Source organism: Gracilinanus agilis, chromosome 3, assembly GCF_016433145.1.
Source record: "Gracilinanus agilis isolate LMUSP501 chromosome 3, AgileGrace, whole genome shotgun sequence".
Lineage (NCBI taxonomy): Eukaryota > Metazoa > Chordata > Mammalia > Didelphimorphia > Didelphidae > Gracilinanus > Gracilinanus agilis.
In genome coordinates this window covers 409,611,056-409,629,382 of record NC_058132.1, presented here as the reverse complement: position 1 = coordinate 409,629,382, position 18,327 = coordinate 409,611,056, and the positions used below count along the sequence as shown (strand labels likewise).

The 18,327-nt window shown below is 34.3% G+C and overlaps 1 protein-coding gene across 1 annotated transcript in view; it reads right to left on the bottom strand.

The window, feature by feature from the left end:
- ITSN1 (intersectin 1) overlaps positions 1-18,327 on the bottom strand; it is a 289,966-nt gene that overhangs the window by 229,812 nt on the left and 41,827 nt on the right. The window lies entirely within an intron of this gene.

Genomic DNA, 18,327 nt, shown 5'->3' with positions numbered 1-18,327 from the left:
AAAGTTCATGTTAGAGATCTGTGTAATGATCTAACTGAATGGACTCCCCCGTTGAACCAAGAGTCCTAAAATGAAAGACAGCCATCTTTCTTCTACTTGATTTTTGCTGTATAGACAGTTATGTTGATCTCTTTTGAATCTTTATGAATTTCATTGGCCCTATAGTATTCTTGGTCTTGATAAAATCAGTACACAATGACATCCAAAAAAAGGGAAATTCCATAGTCTCACCATCAACAAGGAAACTCTTTTCCATTTAGGCTTTCACAGGACATTATTTATGACAGTGGTAAATGCCTCTGGCAATCACATATGCCTGATTTATGCCTCATTTGATATTGGTAAACAGAAAAGAACTGAACAAAGTTATTCATCTCTGTCTATTATGTGAACGTGAAGATGTGATCTTGCTCTAGAGAACAATCTGTGAATGTCTGACTATTCCCAGTTCATTTTTATTGAGGATAATATGGATATATATGTACCTTTCTAATAAAAATTTAACATAAGACATTAGGAATTTGGCTTAACAGTTTCTGATGTCTCCTCAAGTCATTGTTTTGAGCAACCATGATGTCAGACAAAGAAACAGCAAAAACAGATAAACAGAGATTACATTTTGCTGAAAGGTATCACCAACAATTAATAATTTCAAACTTAACATATCTGCAACAAACAAAACAGGATCCAAATATCTAAAAAGAAAAACTAAATGGCAGCTAATGGTACAGTGGACTGAGTGCTAGGCCTAGGGTCAAGAAGACCTGAATTCAAATAGACATCTTCTGGCTATGGGACTCTGGACAAACCACTTAATCTCTGTATGTCTGTTTTCTTAAGAGAATAATAGCAACTCTAATTATGTAATTATAGCAAATTCTAATATGAAAGATAAGGGTTTCAAAAAAAGAACAGAATGGAGAAAAATACACAATAAATTATTTTAACTATGAATGATGATGTGATCAAAACAATGTGATCATAAAAATGAATGTCAACTCGCTCATACAAGAAGAGAATAACAGAATAAATTAGAGATCAGAATCCAATAATATGGTTTGTTTTGTTTTGTTTTGTTTTGTTTACAAGAAAAGAGTTGAAGGAAAGTTTCTCTCAGTTAAAATAAGAGGAAGATTTGAAGGAAAGTCTTTATGTTTCGACTAAAGTTAAAAAGGAAAGAGTAATAATACCATCTGGGGACTTTTCCATTTAGGGAATATGTTCTTATTTTGAGACATCTGAAATGATTCACAGAGAGCCTTAAAGCTGTGTGCATCCAACATGACAATAGCAAAAAGAGACAATTTTAAAAGATAAACAAGGAAAATATATTTTACTTAAAGGTAGCACAGATAATGAATATGAATAATAAATATGTGCACATCAAAAGGCATAGTATTTAAAGCTAAGAGTTAGAGTGAAAATAGAGTACAATTAGAATACTGTACCACACTTCGATGTACTACTTTCAGAAATGGAAAAACCTAACCAAAAAATAAAACAGAAAAAAATTAAATTGATTTCAAAACAAAGAAAAAAACCAAATTACCAGTTTCAAAAATGCAAAAGAAGAAAATGAAAACTTTTGATCAATGTGACAATGAAACCAACAAAAATAAAATTAATTAATATTTGCGAAAAAATGTAAAACACACAGATTGTTAGAAAAATAAATGGAAAATTCAAACAAATCTCCAAAAGAAAACAAAAATTGAACAATCCATAATTAAAATTCTCAAAGTTTAAAGTTTAATCAATTTCAGGATTCAAGCTACTGGAATAAGATCTCACTCTACAACAAAAATGACTTGGAAAAATGCAAATCAGTTTGGCAGAAACCAATATACCAAGATGATCTCTAATGCATAAAACACTTGGACATTAAAGGTGATATTATAAACAAATTAGAAAAGCAAAGAAGAAATTACCTTTAAGATCTATAGATAGTAGAAGAATTCTTACCCAAATAAGGCATACAGAAGACCACAGCAGATAAAATAGAAAATTTTGATTTCACAAAATTCAAAAGGTTTTAAACAAAAACAATACAGCTAAAATTGGAAGAGAAACAAGTAATAGGGGAAAATATCTTTGCAATGGATTTCATTAATAAGGGTCTCACTTCCAAGATATGTAATTAACTGATTTGAATTTACAAGAATGTCATTTGTTAATTGATATGAATTGGCATTTTGCTAAAAGAGAAAGATAAGCTATCAATAGCCATATCAAAATATGCTCCAAATCACCAAAAGAGAATATAATTAGAGCAATTCTGAGGTTCTACCTCATATTTGTTAGATGAAAAAATTTGACAAAAAAAATAATGTTGGAAGGTTATGAAAAACAGGAATGTTAAATAATGCCTTCTGTTGGTTGAACTGATACATTCATTCTGGAAAATAACTGGAAACTCTATCCCAAATGTTATTAAACTATGCATATCTTTTGATCCAATAATAATGCTACTACAAAAGAGATGAAAGGGGAAAAAAAGAAGAGAAAAGAAAAGAAGAGCACCAATAAGTACAAAAGTATTTTTATTAGCTCTTTCTGAAGTAGCATAGCACTGAAAACTAAATCGAGGAATGGCAGAAAAAATTTTGGTTGATAAATGTAATTAGATGCTATTGTGTGTCTTATTTTTGTCAATGAGATAATATAAAATTGGACAAATGAAATAAATAAAATAAGCATTTATTAAAATCCCATCATATATCATATGGAATGCCATATTAACTATGAATAGTTTATTTTTATAATTTAAATTATCTCATAATTTAATAATATTAAATTATGAATTATATTCCAAAATGATGAAGGGGTTGGTTTCAGAGAAACATGAACTGATATAGAATGAAGTGATTTATATAACAACAGCACTCCAAAAACAAACAACTTTGAAAGTCCTAAAATTTCTGATCAATTCAATAACTAACCACAATTCCTGAGGACAGATGATGAAGCATGCTATCTACCCAATTCCCTCCCAAAAGGTGATGGACTTAGGATGCAGAATGAGACGCAAGTTTTTTTGGACATGGCCAAATGTGGGAATGAGCTTTGCTTGACTAAGCATATTTGTTAAAAGGGCTGCATTTTTTTTTCCTTTCAATGGTGAGAAGTTAGGAAGAGAAATTGATTTATTTTCATTTAAAAAGTAAAATTTGGAATGGTAACAGCAATGTGACTGTTGCGGATGGATGGCCACTGGCTGCCGGGGAGGCTTGGGCTGCTGTTGCTGCTGGACCTTGGGTTGGATGGCCTCTTTTCAGTGCAGGCAGAGGCCCAGAGTCCTGGACATCACCAGAAAGGAGCCAGTCATACTCCTTGCTGCATGGGCAGAACCTAGTGCTCATGGGAAGCATCTTCAGTGTCCTGTTGGTCCTTCACCATCACTAAGTGGACAGCAAGGGAATCTTGTGAAGATGACAAGTAATGGTGCATGGAGCCCCCTGGAACAACTAGGACTAGAAACCAAGTACTAGAAATCCATACATACTCTGAAGCTAAGCAGAAGGACTATATCACAAAGGCTTCCACTTATAATCAGATGATTTAGAGAAACCAATCACTAACAAGTATTTTTCCCCACACTATGTAAATAATCAAACAGAGATTTTTGCTTTTGGTTTGATTATTAGAAGGACAGGCCTGAAACAGGGTATACTGTAAAGAAAATAAGTTTCCTTTTGATCGTGTCTGTAAGAGCCTCTTGGGATTAATTATGTCTGCATATGTTAATATGGAGAAGTCAAACTAACTTTTCTTAGGATTCCTTCTCTGTCAGATGGGAATGAATGAAAATAGCAAATTTCTTTTTAATGACAAAACTCAAGGCTTACCCAGTAAAACTAAGTGCAGTTTTTTTGAGGAAGTAACACATCGGCTAATTCATTCTCAACTTTGCATTCTTTAACTCTTCCCCTTACAGGCTTCCTTGTAACATAACCGGGCATGTCACACATGTCTAGAAGACACTAAAGTTCGACTGAAAATGTGTCTTTTTGTTATGTGCTTTGTTTTTAGTTAAAGCAATGAGGCATATTTATTAGCTACTGGAAAAAGCCAAAACTGAAAAGTCCCACTAGAAAAAAGGTGCTCAAATAGGCACAATGATGATGCCCAGAAGTCAAGTGTAATACTTTGTAATCTGGAAAGTTTTACCTTAAAAACGGCTATGGAGTTTTCAATTTAGAATCTAAAGCCAGACCCAACAAACTATGCCCAAACAATGCCTTGTAGAATACTTTTTTTTTAAAAACTGGATTTCAAAGGTGAATTAAGTCTTCTAAAGGGCAGCTCAGCATGTCCACTGGGTATAGTAGTGGACATGAGTGTTTACAAACTAAATTTTAACTCTCTGTAAATGCCACTATTATTTTGCACTGTTAAGAGTGAACTAGGTTGTGGTTTTTTTCTATTTTTTCAGAAATGACAATTCTGTAAGTACAAAAGTATCTTTAGCATTTATTTTAGAAGTTCTAGATTTCATTATTTTGATTTGTCAAAATGTTTATATCGCATTCAAATGTAACACTGGCTTTTTGTATCCAGGGTCTGATGTGAGGGTTTCTCTGTGTATGTATGCATAAATGCACACGCATACATTTACACATTAGTCCTTAGTGATGTATGACTTGATCTTTTTTGCTTTGTTGTCCATAACATCAATTCATTTAGATGACCAATTTTATGTTTTCAAGCAAAATATGAATTAAACTGAAATTCTATAGTATAAAAATAAAAAGTAAAAAGTAAAATTTAATTTTAAAAAATACTACTCTTTCGATTAACCAATACATGACACAAACCTTTTTATAGGGAAGATGGAATTTTTTTTTCAAAGTCAAGAGGGAGGGGGACTGGGTGATAAATATTGTTGATGTTCAGTTGTTCAATCGTGTCTGCATCTTTGGAACCCCATGGATTTTCCCACGGCATTTTCCTGCCCTGAAGTGGTTTGCCATTTCCTCCTCCAGTGGATTATGGCAAACAGAGGTGAAGTGACTTGCTCAAGGTGACATAGCTAATATTATCCAATGCTAGATCTGAACTCAGGACTTCCTGACTCCAGGTCCAGCACTCTATTCACTGAGCCACCCAATTCCCTCTCTAATGAGTAGAGAAAAGCACTATTCCCACAGGCAAACTCCAACATGAAATTGGAAAACGTGGAGTTTTCACAAAACATATAAAGTAAATAAAAGTACTATGAAAGCAGAAAGGTATATAACTAAGCATTATCCGTCTCTAAGCTTCTGTTGCACTAAATACTTTCCCATCCCACCTCTCACTTTCCAGCTCTCTCATATATATTGTCTTCTTCCACTGTAATATTAGTGCCCTGAAGGCAGTAACTACATATATCTTTATTCATATATATTCCTACTGCTTCTCTTAGTGCCATACAAAAAATAAGAGCTGAATAAATGCTTGCTTGCTTCATTCTTTCCTGCTCTACCTCCACTTCATTCCAATGGGCTTTCTTGATTACCTGAGTTGTCAGCACTGTGTATATGTACATATATATAATTTGGGCACACGCTATATATTCCTAGTAGAACGTAAGCTCTCTGAAGGCAAATAGTATCTCACTTTTGAATTTGTATTCCCTCACACAGTGTCTGCTTGGCAAAGAGCAGGTACTTGACTCAAATGATGGAGAGGTTTAGCACTGTCTTTATTTGGGTGTGTGACTGAAGAATGCCTGAATAAACTGTTATATGAAGATGATGTAATATTGTTGTAAAATAAAGATTATGAAAAATATCAAGATAGATGAGATGAATATAAAGTTATAGTAACATAATCAGCATCTGATCAATTAAGACTAGAACTACATAAACAAAATTTTTAAAAGAAATAATACTTAAACCTGTCCACACTTCACAAGGCAATACAAAGTACCCCTTGATTATCATGAGTAAATCTGGTTTTCATATTCCTTAAAATCAAGACTTATTTTGTTGAGGCATCATAAAATCAATTATCCCCAATTAGTTTAGGGCTCATTCAAATACAGTTGTAGATTCTCCATTATTCAAGCTAATGAATATAACTTTTATATTCCCTAAAAAACCAATCTATGTTCATTAATAACAAGTAAATATTAAGTGAAAAGTTCTGAGTTAGAAGAAAAATTAAATAACCCAAGAAATGTAAGTAGAAGCCAAAAGAATAAGGTACAAAAAAAAGTAAAATTGTGATACGAAATTTCCCAGAAAGTTTAAGACAATGGGAAAAGAAAGAAAAAGATGGAAAGTGGCATATGTATGCATGTGTGGGTATATGTATATATGTTAAGATAGGTGTGGGTATAATAACTTCTTTTTTCTTTAGGAAATAGTTTTAAAATTGCTATTTTGGATAAAAATATATGCAGTATTCTTCATCTAGAAAGATATACGAGTACTACATAGGTTGTTCCAAAAGTCTTAACGCAACTTTCTGCTAAATTAATGCTTAATATATATAAACTGAGTTTATTTTAATCAAGTACTTAATCCTAAAAAGTTGCATGAAAGTTCTATTTTTTTTTCATATCTGAAACTTAACAAACCAAGATAAAGCTAAGAGGACAATGAAAGAAAATAACCTTGTACCAATTCAGTAAGACAACAAAAAATACTAAGAAACTAAGAAATGTGTGATCCCATCATGAAGAGTGAAGTAATAGAACAGAACCAGGGAAAAGGAAGGAAGAGAGAAAGGAAGGGAAGGAGGGAGGGAGGAAACACTATGTAATTATGATCTAATTTGGTCCTGCAAAAAAGTGGAGAAATTATACCATCCTCCCTTGACTATACACAGGAGATAGTGACATAGACTCATAGTGAGTCTAGCCTCAGGATCATTACTGTGGGAAACCTGGGGAGGGTACTTTAAATCTCAGGGCTCAGGGCAGCTAGGTAGCCCAGTAGATAAGAGGATGAGGCCTGGAGTCAAGAGTACTAAATACTGAATACTAAATACTAATACTAAAATATAAAGGAAAGGGTTTAAAAAAAAATGTCAGGGCTCTAGGCAGTATTCTAAGACTATGAATTGTTGAGAAAGTACTGATCAGGATTGGTAGAAGGAGGTTCCCCATCTGGGAGTTCCCTATATTTTTGAAGTCATAGATACAGTTCCTATTTCTATTCTTATTGGTAAATTCCATTCCCATGGGGTATGTAACCAAGAACATAATAGAGGATTTTGTCATTTGATATGACCTTGCAGATGTAAATGCAAAAAATGATATATATTATAGCATTATAGTTCTATCATTCTAATCAGTATATCTTTGCTGCCCCATACCAACCAAAAGAAAGACGAAAAGTCTACTGTTTTTGATTAAGCACTATAGTAACCGTGTTGGTCCACATATCCTACCCTGGGTACTCTGGTACACATCCCTAGATTAATTATTCTGATTCCAACATATTTGGATCAATCCTTTGCTCCATTAGTGTAGAATGAAAGGAGAGAGGGAGAGAAATAAAGGGGAGAGGGAGAACTGATACAATAAAATTGGTTTTCTTTGTTTATTTTTTTTAAGTGTTGGTCTAGTCAACCCTTAAGGGAAATTTTCATTGCTACATTTTTATTAACTTGGTTAAATTGTAGGTTATTTACTGATGTGGATGAATGGGCAAAGTTTAGACAAGGGATAATTGATGGATATCCTGGATAGTTCAATGACATACAAACAAATGTCAAGGTATCTAAAGAATGTTTCCCCACTGGGGAAGTTTTCCAGAAAGACTTGAATAGGAAAAAAAAGCAAAGACAGGTTGTAATCTACCATCAGCAGTGTCAAGGTCACATAGAAACAAGGGCCACTAAACTTTCCCTGCACGATATATATTGATTTGGAAAACCACATATTAACATTATCTATGTTCTATTATGTAGTTATTTATTTTATTAAATATTTCCTAATTACATTTTAATAACCTGGATCAGCAGCAGAGGGAGTTTTATAAGCAGGGGCTATGTGTTTTAACACCCCTAACAGCATAGGAGAGATAATATATATGAATGTTTTAACAAATACACAAAAGTAAACCTCCAAAATAAGAAATAATCAACATAATCAATACTATAACAATAATATCTACTATGTAGCACTTTAAGGTTTGCAAAGCCCTATATAGATGTTAACTCATTTGTTCCTTATAAGAAAAGTGCTATTATTATCCTCATTTTATAAATGGAGAAACTAAGGCACAGAAAGTTACTTGCCTACTTTCATGAGCCTAGACAGTATCTGAGGCAAGATTAAAATTCTGGTTTTCCTGACACCTAGTCCTATACTGTATATACTATGCCACCTACATGCACTTAAAATAAATCATTAAAAAATATGAGGCATGGGGGCAGCTGGGTAGCTCAGTGGACTGAGAGTCAGGCCTAGAGACAGGAGGTCCTGGGTTCAAACCTGGCCTCAGCCACTTCCCAGCTGTGTGACCCTGGGCAAGTCACTTGACCCCCCATTGCCCACCCTTACCACTCTTCCACCTATGAGACAATACACTGAAGTACAAGGGTTTAAAAAAAAAAAATATGAGGCAAAGTTAGATCCAAACGTTTACCATATATGCTTAAAAGTGAGAATTTTAAACAGTTCACTTAAAGAATTAAGACACTGTATATACAAAGAAAAATGAGAAAAACACATTAAAAAACTAAAATGTTACATATAAAAGAAACCAAAAATACTACCAAATAGACACTTTTAATGAAAATGCTAGAAAGTGAACTCCACATGAAACCAATAACATGTGTTTTCAGTTTATTATGAACACATTGTAATGTAATTGCTACTATTAAAGCACAGAAAAATTGTTTCTTTGCAGAATAATCTTATCATAGAAATGAAAGGATTCTAGTTAAAAGAAAAATAGAAAATTGGAAACACAACCTGTCTCCTTGTGTTATAAATTTTTTTAAAGAGAAACAAATACAGTAAAATTTATTCCTTCAAACTTTTTTTTTAATTTTTTTAATTTAAGCCCTTACCTTCTGCCTTGGAGCCAATACACAGTATTGGCTCCAAGGCAGAAGTGTGGTAAGGGTAGGCAATGGGGGTCAAGTGACTTGCCCAGGGTCACACAGCTGGGAAGTGTCTGAGGTCAAATTTGAACCTAGGACCTCCCGTCTCTAGGCTTCCTTCAAACTTAACAGGGCCAGTCTTAATGATAATGAAAGTATGAATTATCACACACACATATATTTTAAAATTATCTTCCATCTTAGAATTGATACTAAATATCAGTTCCAAAGTAGAAGGACAGTAAGGGTTAGGCAACTGGGTTTTAAGTGATTTGCCTATGGTCACACAACTAGAAGTTTCTGCTTCTAGATTTGAACCCAGGACCTCCCGCTTCTAGGCCTGACTCTCTGAGCCATCTGTCCCACAGAATATATTTTTTAAAGAAATGCATCAGTTTTGCTTTGCATTACTGTAATAATTATATCAAATCTAACAAAAATGATATTATTTTATAAAAAAATTTTAAAAGATAACTATTTACTATTGGATTTTAAATGAGTGACACTAAAATTTTTTTATTTTAAGCATTTTAACCAGGTTATCTTGTTTATACTACTACTTTGTAATCATAATTATGATAGTTTCCAACTTGGTGATATCCAAATTAATGAGGTTTCCTTGAATGTGAGTTTCTACTTCAAATAATATTTTAACTGATTTAGCAACTCTATAAAGATGGGACAGTTATTAAGAAAAAAATTCATTATCAGTTACAGTATATTTCATTTGGAGAACTTGTATTTATCACTTTAAATAAAGCTAAACTCTAAAAACCTTTTCCTCAAGACTATATTCTAAAATTGTGTTAAGCACTTCAGAGCCAATGTCTGATAAAAAACTTAATCAAACTTGTAGCCTACCTTTCAATAGCATCAAAACCAAAAAGGAATATTATTATCAAATTAAGGTTCCTCTTTACCTTTGTGAGAAGCAATACAGAGGAAGCACTCACTCTAAACTTGGAACCTGGAATGAAATCCCACTTCTGATATTTACTGCCTGTGTAATCTTAAACAAATTACTTAAGTACCCTAGGCTTAGTTTCCTTACCTGTAAAATAAAGAAAATGGGCTAAATGGTCTCTGAGATCCTTGAAGCTATATAACTATAATCATATGATCCTAGAACCCAAAGGAAGTATAATGCTCCCTTTTGAAGATAAGTTTCCTCCACTTATTTGGATCTAGGGTCAGATGAATTAGTTTGTTTTCCCCAGTTTAATTTTTTTTTGAAAGCAAGAAACTTGCTCTTGATTTCTTAAATCAAAAGCATGTTATTATTTAAAAAAATAAATGTTGGGGCAGCTACATGGTTCAGTGATTGAGAGTTAGGCCTCGTGTCATGAGGAGGATTACTTAATTATTTAGGAGACTTAGCAGGAAGGGCTTGAGAATTCCACATGGAATGGGGAAGCAGGAAGTGGGCTCGCTCTCTGAGACGGACTCCATGGTGGTTGGGACAAGCTGTAACTGACCCTGGGAGACCTCAGAGGAAGTGGAGTGTGTACCCTGATTCCCTGGGATCCTGAAGGAAGACTGACATCTACTTGTGGGAGATTTTGGTAGAGACTATTAATCCCAACCTGAGTTGCAGGTTAACTTGGGCTGGGTTAGCTCCCAGAATCTACCCACCTGGAAGAGTACAGACAGGGGTCCCAGAAGAGCTGGAACATCGCTAGAGTGTGTCAGGACTCTGCTGTGAGGATACCCACTTCAGTCCTGCTATTCTCTGGGCCCTGCCTTGCTTAGGTCTCACTTCAGTGTAGATAAGTCCCTCTTCCTGACCCTGTGGTTTGCCCTTAGTCTGGAAGTGTAGAAACCCCTATTCCCATCCTTTACCATACTTCCCTTAATTAAATTTTTTACAAACTACAGACCTGACTAGTTATTACGTTGTTGTAATTGGACAAGAAATATTTGGGAAAAGGTTTTGAATTAAATGGTAAAAAACCCCAGAGGGGGCAGCTGGGTAGTTCAGTGGATTGAGAGCCAGGCCTAGAGATGGGAGGTCCTAGGTTCAAATCCGGCCTCAGACACTTCCCAGCTGTGTGACCCTGGGCAAGTCACTTGACCCCCATTGCCTACCCTTACCACTCTTCCACCTATAAGTCAATACACAGAAGTTAAAGGTTTAAAATTTTAAAAAAAAATCTTTAAAAAAAAAACCCAGAGCATTTTAAACTAAACAACCAAATTCCCTTAGAAGATGCTTTGGTCTCAAAGTAGATTAAGGGTATAGCTGAGGGAAATGCAATTTTTGGAGTCAAAGGTGAAATTAGAGTAAGAAGTAAAAAAATGGGGATAGTCATTGTAATTTAAGTAGTAAATTCTGATTTAAACATAATCTAAAGTTTTTCTTTAAAAATCCTAAATTTTGTGTATGGTGAGAAATCCTTATGGATTCTATTTTCTGAGAAGTAAAAGCTATGGACTGAAGCCTGATTTTTGGAGGAATGTTTTGGTAAATTTCCAAAGTGCAGTCATTGCATATATTAGTTTTGGGGTTTTTTTTGTTTTAAGACTAGTAAAACTTGATTAATGCTTTTTTTTTTTTCAGTACATTACCCTTATTTCCTTTCAAATAGAAAAGACTGACCCCTATTCAGCTTCTACCCTTGAGAATTATTTTTCTCTGAGAGCCCTGAATTTACCAGGAGTATGGGTGAAATTATTAGAATTTATTAATGTTAATTTTGCTAGATTTCTTATTGAAAGAGAATTCATTCAGAACCCCTGGAGTCCTAACTATTATCCCAGCCATTTCTTAGGAAGCCAAAGCCTGAGTAAGACTTTTCCTGCAGCCTAGGACTTGAAAGATTTCAAAAAAGACATCACTATGAGGAATTTGAAGGAAAACTCTACATAGAAGTCACCTCTATTTCAAGCTTCCAAGACAACCGAACTGGCTAAATATCCTTTTTTTTTATTTCTTTTCATTACCTTTTAGAATTCTTATTGAAGCAGGTATAAAACTTGCCATTTTATTTCCCCTGGGAATTCTGAGCAAAGTTCCTTTAAGTAGAGAAGTAGAAAGAAAAGAGCTAGTTCCCAGATCTAGCTCCCAAAATTTAATTTTTCTTCTATTTGCTTTTCTTTTTATATTTTTTGGGTTTTCTTTTGATAATTGACTCATATACCCCATAACTCAATGATGTATTCTGAGCTGTCCTAGGTGCTGGTCAACACCCTCTTCAGGGGGAGATTGTATTTTTATAAAAATCCAAGTTTTAAAATTTTGTTCAAGAAAATTTTGAAGAAAAGAAGCCTGCTAACGCTTTGAAACCAGAAAATGGACTATCTGCCTACAGAAACCTACACTGAATCAAGATGATCCAGAAAAGATGCCTGCAGAAGCCTACAATGAATTAAGATGATCCAGAATGAACTTTGGAATGCAACTGATTGAACTTAAGGGGATTGAACACAACTATTTTGAATTGTAAAACTCTTATGCCAAAGGGGATTGCCCCCTAAATGACCTTTTGGCAATGCACTCTCTCTTTCTATCTCTTCTACTTAACTCTTATCTCTAACAATTGTAGTTAGAATTTTAGGGGTAGGAGATAATTATTGTCAAATGATCAATTGTCAAGATGAGTCTCCCAAATGATCAGAGGAGGGATTATGATGAGATTAAATCTACCCTGCCCATCTTTAGGCTCTGGCTGGGCCTCTGGAGCCTTGCTGGAGTAAAGCCCAGACTTAAATACAAATCTCTTATTCTGCCCTCTTCTCATCTCTCTACTTCTCCTATATTTTGCAAATAAACTTCCATGAAAGTCATTTTGACTTGAGGTTATTCTTTAATTGAGAATTGATAATTATTCAGTTCCCAGGCGACCTAACCTTTTAATATATTCAACAAAAAGCCCCCCCTTTTTCCCCCTTTACACCTCTTGTGATTTTGGTACTTCTTTGAATTTGCATTACCTGTTATAGTACTGTTTTATAAAGCTGTAACTCAGTGAAAAACATTTTCACTCACACTGTGGATCATGGCCAAGTTAAAAAAAAAGAAATGGATCTCATTTTAGGGTGAGAAACCTTTGTATTACACCTCTCCTTGGCAAACCACAGTGTGTCACTGATTGTGAACTATATATTTTTTATTTTTTTAAATTTATTATTGTTTTTCTTTGTATATGCAATAGAGTATTTGAGTTTTCTTTTTCCTCTCATTTTTTGTACTTGAAGCACATGTTAATAGTATTAATGATTGTTTATTTGCACTAATATAAGTTTATAATATCCATTAACCTTAATATTAATGTATACCCAAAAGCTTTACACGATGGAGACCTGCCATTGATTGTTAAATATTATGGGACTTTGATTAATGATTGTGTCTGATTCTAGGAGAAGGGATCACAAAAGAGCCATAATACAGTGCCAAGAAGCACAAGGTAGAGGAGACTAAACAATCCCAGTACAATTGATGAGAATCTGTGCCAAGACAGAGGACTTGTTTTGAGGTTCGAGGAAGTGGCTATTTGAGAATGTCAGACACAGGATTTCCCCATGCCAGATTCAGACAAAGCACCTCAGTTTGGTTATAATCTTGGCTCCCCTCTCTTTGAGAGAGAAGGTAAAAATCAGACCAGGGAATGATATTTCTTGCCTGCTTCAAAATCTAGTCCTTTTTCTTTCTCCTTTATAGTGTGCTGATTTTCTATAGTCCGAGCTGCTGAATGGGTAAGTGCATATTGCTGCAATGGTCCTACAGGTTTGCAGGACATATATCACTTTATCGGGCCCTGATTCAAGGACCTATTATGGGCTTATTCTTGCTCGGAATTTTTGTGTACTATTTAATTTTGATTTTTTTTCTTTTCTTCTATTTGTTTTTTTATGGTTTTTTTACTTCCTTTTAACAACTGTTTCACATACCTCATAACTTAGCCATGTATCTCAGGGTGATCTGTGTGTTTTTCAACACCCTCTTCAGTGGGGATTGTATAATTGTCATAAAATTCTAGATTTATAAAAATTTTTCCTGTTTAAGAGTAATTCTAGAATAGGAAACTTGCTACCTCCCTAATCAAGAAAGTGAACTATTTGGAGTAAGTGCCATGGAGATGCCTACAGAAACCTCATACTACACCAAAGAATTCAGAATGAACTTTGGGATGTAGTGAAATTGAACTGTGGGGGTTAAATGCATTTATTTTGAATGTAAACTCTTATGTCAAAGGGGACTGCCCCCAATTGACTTTTTGTCAATGCACCTACTAATCATTAGTTTTGTTTTCTTTCTCTTTTATTTCCCTCTTATCCCCAAATTATTGTAATTTCCCTTTAGGAAATGCAATATTGTATGTACCTCTAGTTAAAGATCTTTAGAAATATAAGTTGATCATGTGTACTGATTATTCCATGGGGAAAATAGGCATGTAAATCTGGGACATTTCTACATGCTCGTTTCCCATAGGAATCACAGGGGGATTGTGTAATTAAAATTTGAACCCTAGAACTACAATTCCCAACACTCAACTTTCCTTCTCATGTTAAGTGCTGATGTAGAGAGGATATAAATTTTGAGTAATCCTGCCTCTCACTCTCTTCCTGTGATTGGGTTTGGTGGAGGTGGCATGAGGTAAGAGTCAGGAGAGTTTTTGCTCACATGGTCTTAATTTTGTTAGATAATTGGGTTTGGTTTTTTTTACTTCTATTTCTTTTTTATTCCTTCTACTTCAAGTGATTAGTAATAAACTTTATAAAACATAATTCTTGGAGTGTTTGGATATTAATTTAAATCCTACACCATCTAGCAAATGTGGAGATACAGGCACTCACTAAATTATACAATAAGCCATAGTTATAGCATCAGTCCAGAATCTTATATATTGTTCATTAGACTGGACTGCTACTTGATCATAAATGAGTAAAGATTTAACCCAAGTGAACACTTCAACTTTCTGTTTTACAACAGAACTTCAAAAATTTAAGACCTATGGGAAAACTAGCATCAGTATTTGTGAGGAAAACTAAAGAATGTTATAAAAATTAAGACACTACTATTTGGAATGCAAAAATCGGTGGAAATTTCATTTCCTAACATTAACTTTAACTGGCATTGCTTACTTCAAAAGATAAAAGCAATTCAATTTAAAATTAACAGATTTTTAGAGGAACATTGTCAAGAAATCCAATACATCAGGCAATTTAAAAGAAAACATAATTTCGTGCACTAGAGGATTAATTTGTACTTCTAGTAAAAAGGTTCCTCTTTAATAAATTTTATTTCTCCTTTTGTTAAGCTTTGAGAGCTTTAAGTGCCATATTATTAGAAGTCCATCCTATACTTACTCAGTATATTTGACTCAACACTGGCTCTTCATATTCTTTCTTTTCCCGAACAGTATTCAGGTAACGTAGTCTAGGATAATAATAGACCAAATTGATTTTTTTTCAACTTCAAACAATAGATAATTCCATAAACCACCATGTATTCAGAGAAAAGACTAGCTATTTTCTTAAAATATAAGCTTTCTGGGAATGTCATTCCCTTGTAAGTTCTATTCAACCTTTGTATTTATGCCAAGTTCAGCAACTGTAGTCAATGCAAAAAATTCATCCTAACTCTAAAAAACAAACACCTTTCAAATGATTCATTTCTTGAACTACCAGCTCATGGAGGATTTACTGAACAAAGAATCCAAAGGGAATATGATCCAGCAACTTATTTAAAGCATAAAATTTCTAGCATCCAAGGTTCCCAAATATTATCTGTTCCCCAAAACCCATCTCGTCTGCTAAATTCCCTTTTTCTATTGAGGGGTTGATGATACTACCAGCCTTCTAAATAATTAGGTCTGCAAATTCAATGTCATCCTGAACATATCCCATTGTTGCCAAGTCTTGTTATGAAGGTAGAATTAATGTTTCTCCCATCTGTCCTCTACCACCTAATCTGTCTCCCTTTCCATTCAGGCTCTCTCCTATACTACACACTCTTTACATAGCTGTCATATTTTTTTTTCTTTCAATTGAAGGAGTTTCATGATGGGTCCTCTCTTACTCAACAACAATAATCTCATAAAATACATATATAAAAAGGTCAATTTATCATACTCTTAGAAGACAGAAGGCTGTCTCTCACAAAAGACATAAAGGAGGGTAGGTGAATATTATTAAGGTAGTAAATCATTCTTTGAAAAAAGTATATATATGTGGAATCTTAAACCTTCCACCCTCTTTGTGATGCCTCATCATGGGCCAGTGATATTCATTCTACTGCCCAGGGGGAATGAAAAGAATACCTTTTCTTCTTCTATAATGAGCCTAGATAAGATAAAGTCCCACCACACACACCAAAAAAAAAAAAAAAAAACCTAGATGTTGAACAATTATATCTGTATCCACAAGGCAATAACCTAATAAATGATATGTGAAGAAAGCTAATCCACTATTGTAATATTGCACAAATCAGCCTAAAGGGATATGCCTACGACCAATACTGAGATCCTTAGCCAGAGTCTACTGGCACATTTCCCATACCCTCTAATGGTCCCCTAACCATTAGAAGTGACAATTCTGCTCAATCTAGTGAAGGGGAAGACAAGGTGGGATAAAACTAAAATCAAGTCCCTTTCTGTCTCAGGCAGTCCCTAGGATGGCACAGTCTCCATCCAGAACTCCATCCCTACTCTTTCCCAACTGTGATAAAAGAAACAGACATTGGTTCAACCCAATAAAGGAAGAAAGTATCTATAGTCAAAAGAAAAACTAGGACACAGGGCCACTATGAATGGCTGCACCAGGCAAGAAAGGGGACAGTAACCCAGCTAAGGCCAGTACTGACCCTCAAATGCTGCTAAAGATAGATAGGCCTGTGGTGAAACATAAGACTCCCCCCACCCCCTCAGCAAAAGAAAGCTGAAGCAGCTCTGTAGTGCCAGGGTTATACCCACTATCAAAGGTGGCAGAGTGAGAAAGTGAATAATGTAAGAATATAAGAGAAATCATTTAAAACACCAAGGATTTGAAGAGGAAGAAATTTTAATTAAAACACTAGAGCATGAACAGATACTAACCTAAAACCAGAAGGAAGGATGAGTATTAAATACTTAAAGTACAAATCTTTCTTAATAAACTTATAAGACAAAAGAAAATTAACAAATGACTGATGATAAAAGGAACCCTAAGAAATCCCAATGGAATAAGACAATGAATTCTAGAACTGCTCAAAAGAAAAAGAAAATACCTCAGGGAACAATTTAAGAAGCAACCAGTGAAAGAATAAAAAGCCTTCAAAAAGAAAAGATGATTAGCATATTAGTAAAAAATTGAAATCAAGGTAGGGAGTCTCTCTATAGACATGAGAGTCAAACAAACTTGGAAAAGAAAAATTCCAAAATGAAGGAAACTCTGAATAGGGAAACAAAATATGATAATAGTAAATGAACATAAAAGCTATACATTTCAAAGAGAGAATGTGAATGGATAAAGAAAATGTAAGGCTCATAGGTCAATTAAAAGAACATGAAAATTTAAAAAGCCTGAACATAATACAAGGAATACCATAAAAAAAATTGTCAAGAAGCTTTGAATATAGAAAGCAAAAGAAGCATAAATACAAAAAAGAAAGCCCACAGCTGACACCCCCAAATAACAAAATGATCCTACAATCCACAAAAAACAGTTGGTAAAATTTAACAATTCCAATGACAAATAAATTCTGAAAAGAACCAGGAGAAAGGCTTTCAAATTTAAACAAAAAAAATTACTAATTTTGGGGGCAGCTGGGTAGTTCAGTGGATTGAGAGCCAGGCCTAGAGATGGGAGGTCCTAGGTTCAAACCCGGCCTCAGACACTTCCCAGCTGTGTGACCCTGGGCAAGTCACTTGACCCCCATTGCCTACCCTTACCAATCTTTCACCTATAAGTCAATACACAGAAGTAAAGGGTTTAAAAAAAAAATTACTAATTTTAAAAAACACCTACTTTGAACACTAAAAGAAGTGAATAATGTATTTTGAAAAACATAGGATTTCGGGATTCAATGCCACATGATATACTCTCCAAACCTAAATCTAAAAAAAATCAGTGAAAAAAGATAGACATTTACCAAGGAGTTTCTGAGGTATTTCTGGGGAAAAAAAGTAAATAAAAAGCAAAACAAAACAAAAACCCCCGAACTTGAGAAAAATATTCAACTTGGAAACACAACAAACTTGTAAACACTTTTTGACCCTGGACCTTTCATACTAAAATATTCTCTTTCCCTGAGGTCTAATCTTCTGAGTGATTCCTCTCAGAATATCCATTGTAAGTAGAAAAAGGACAAAT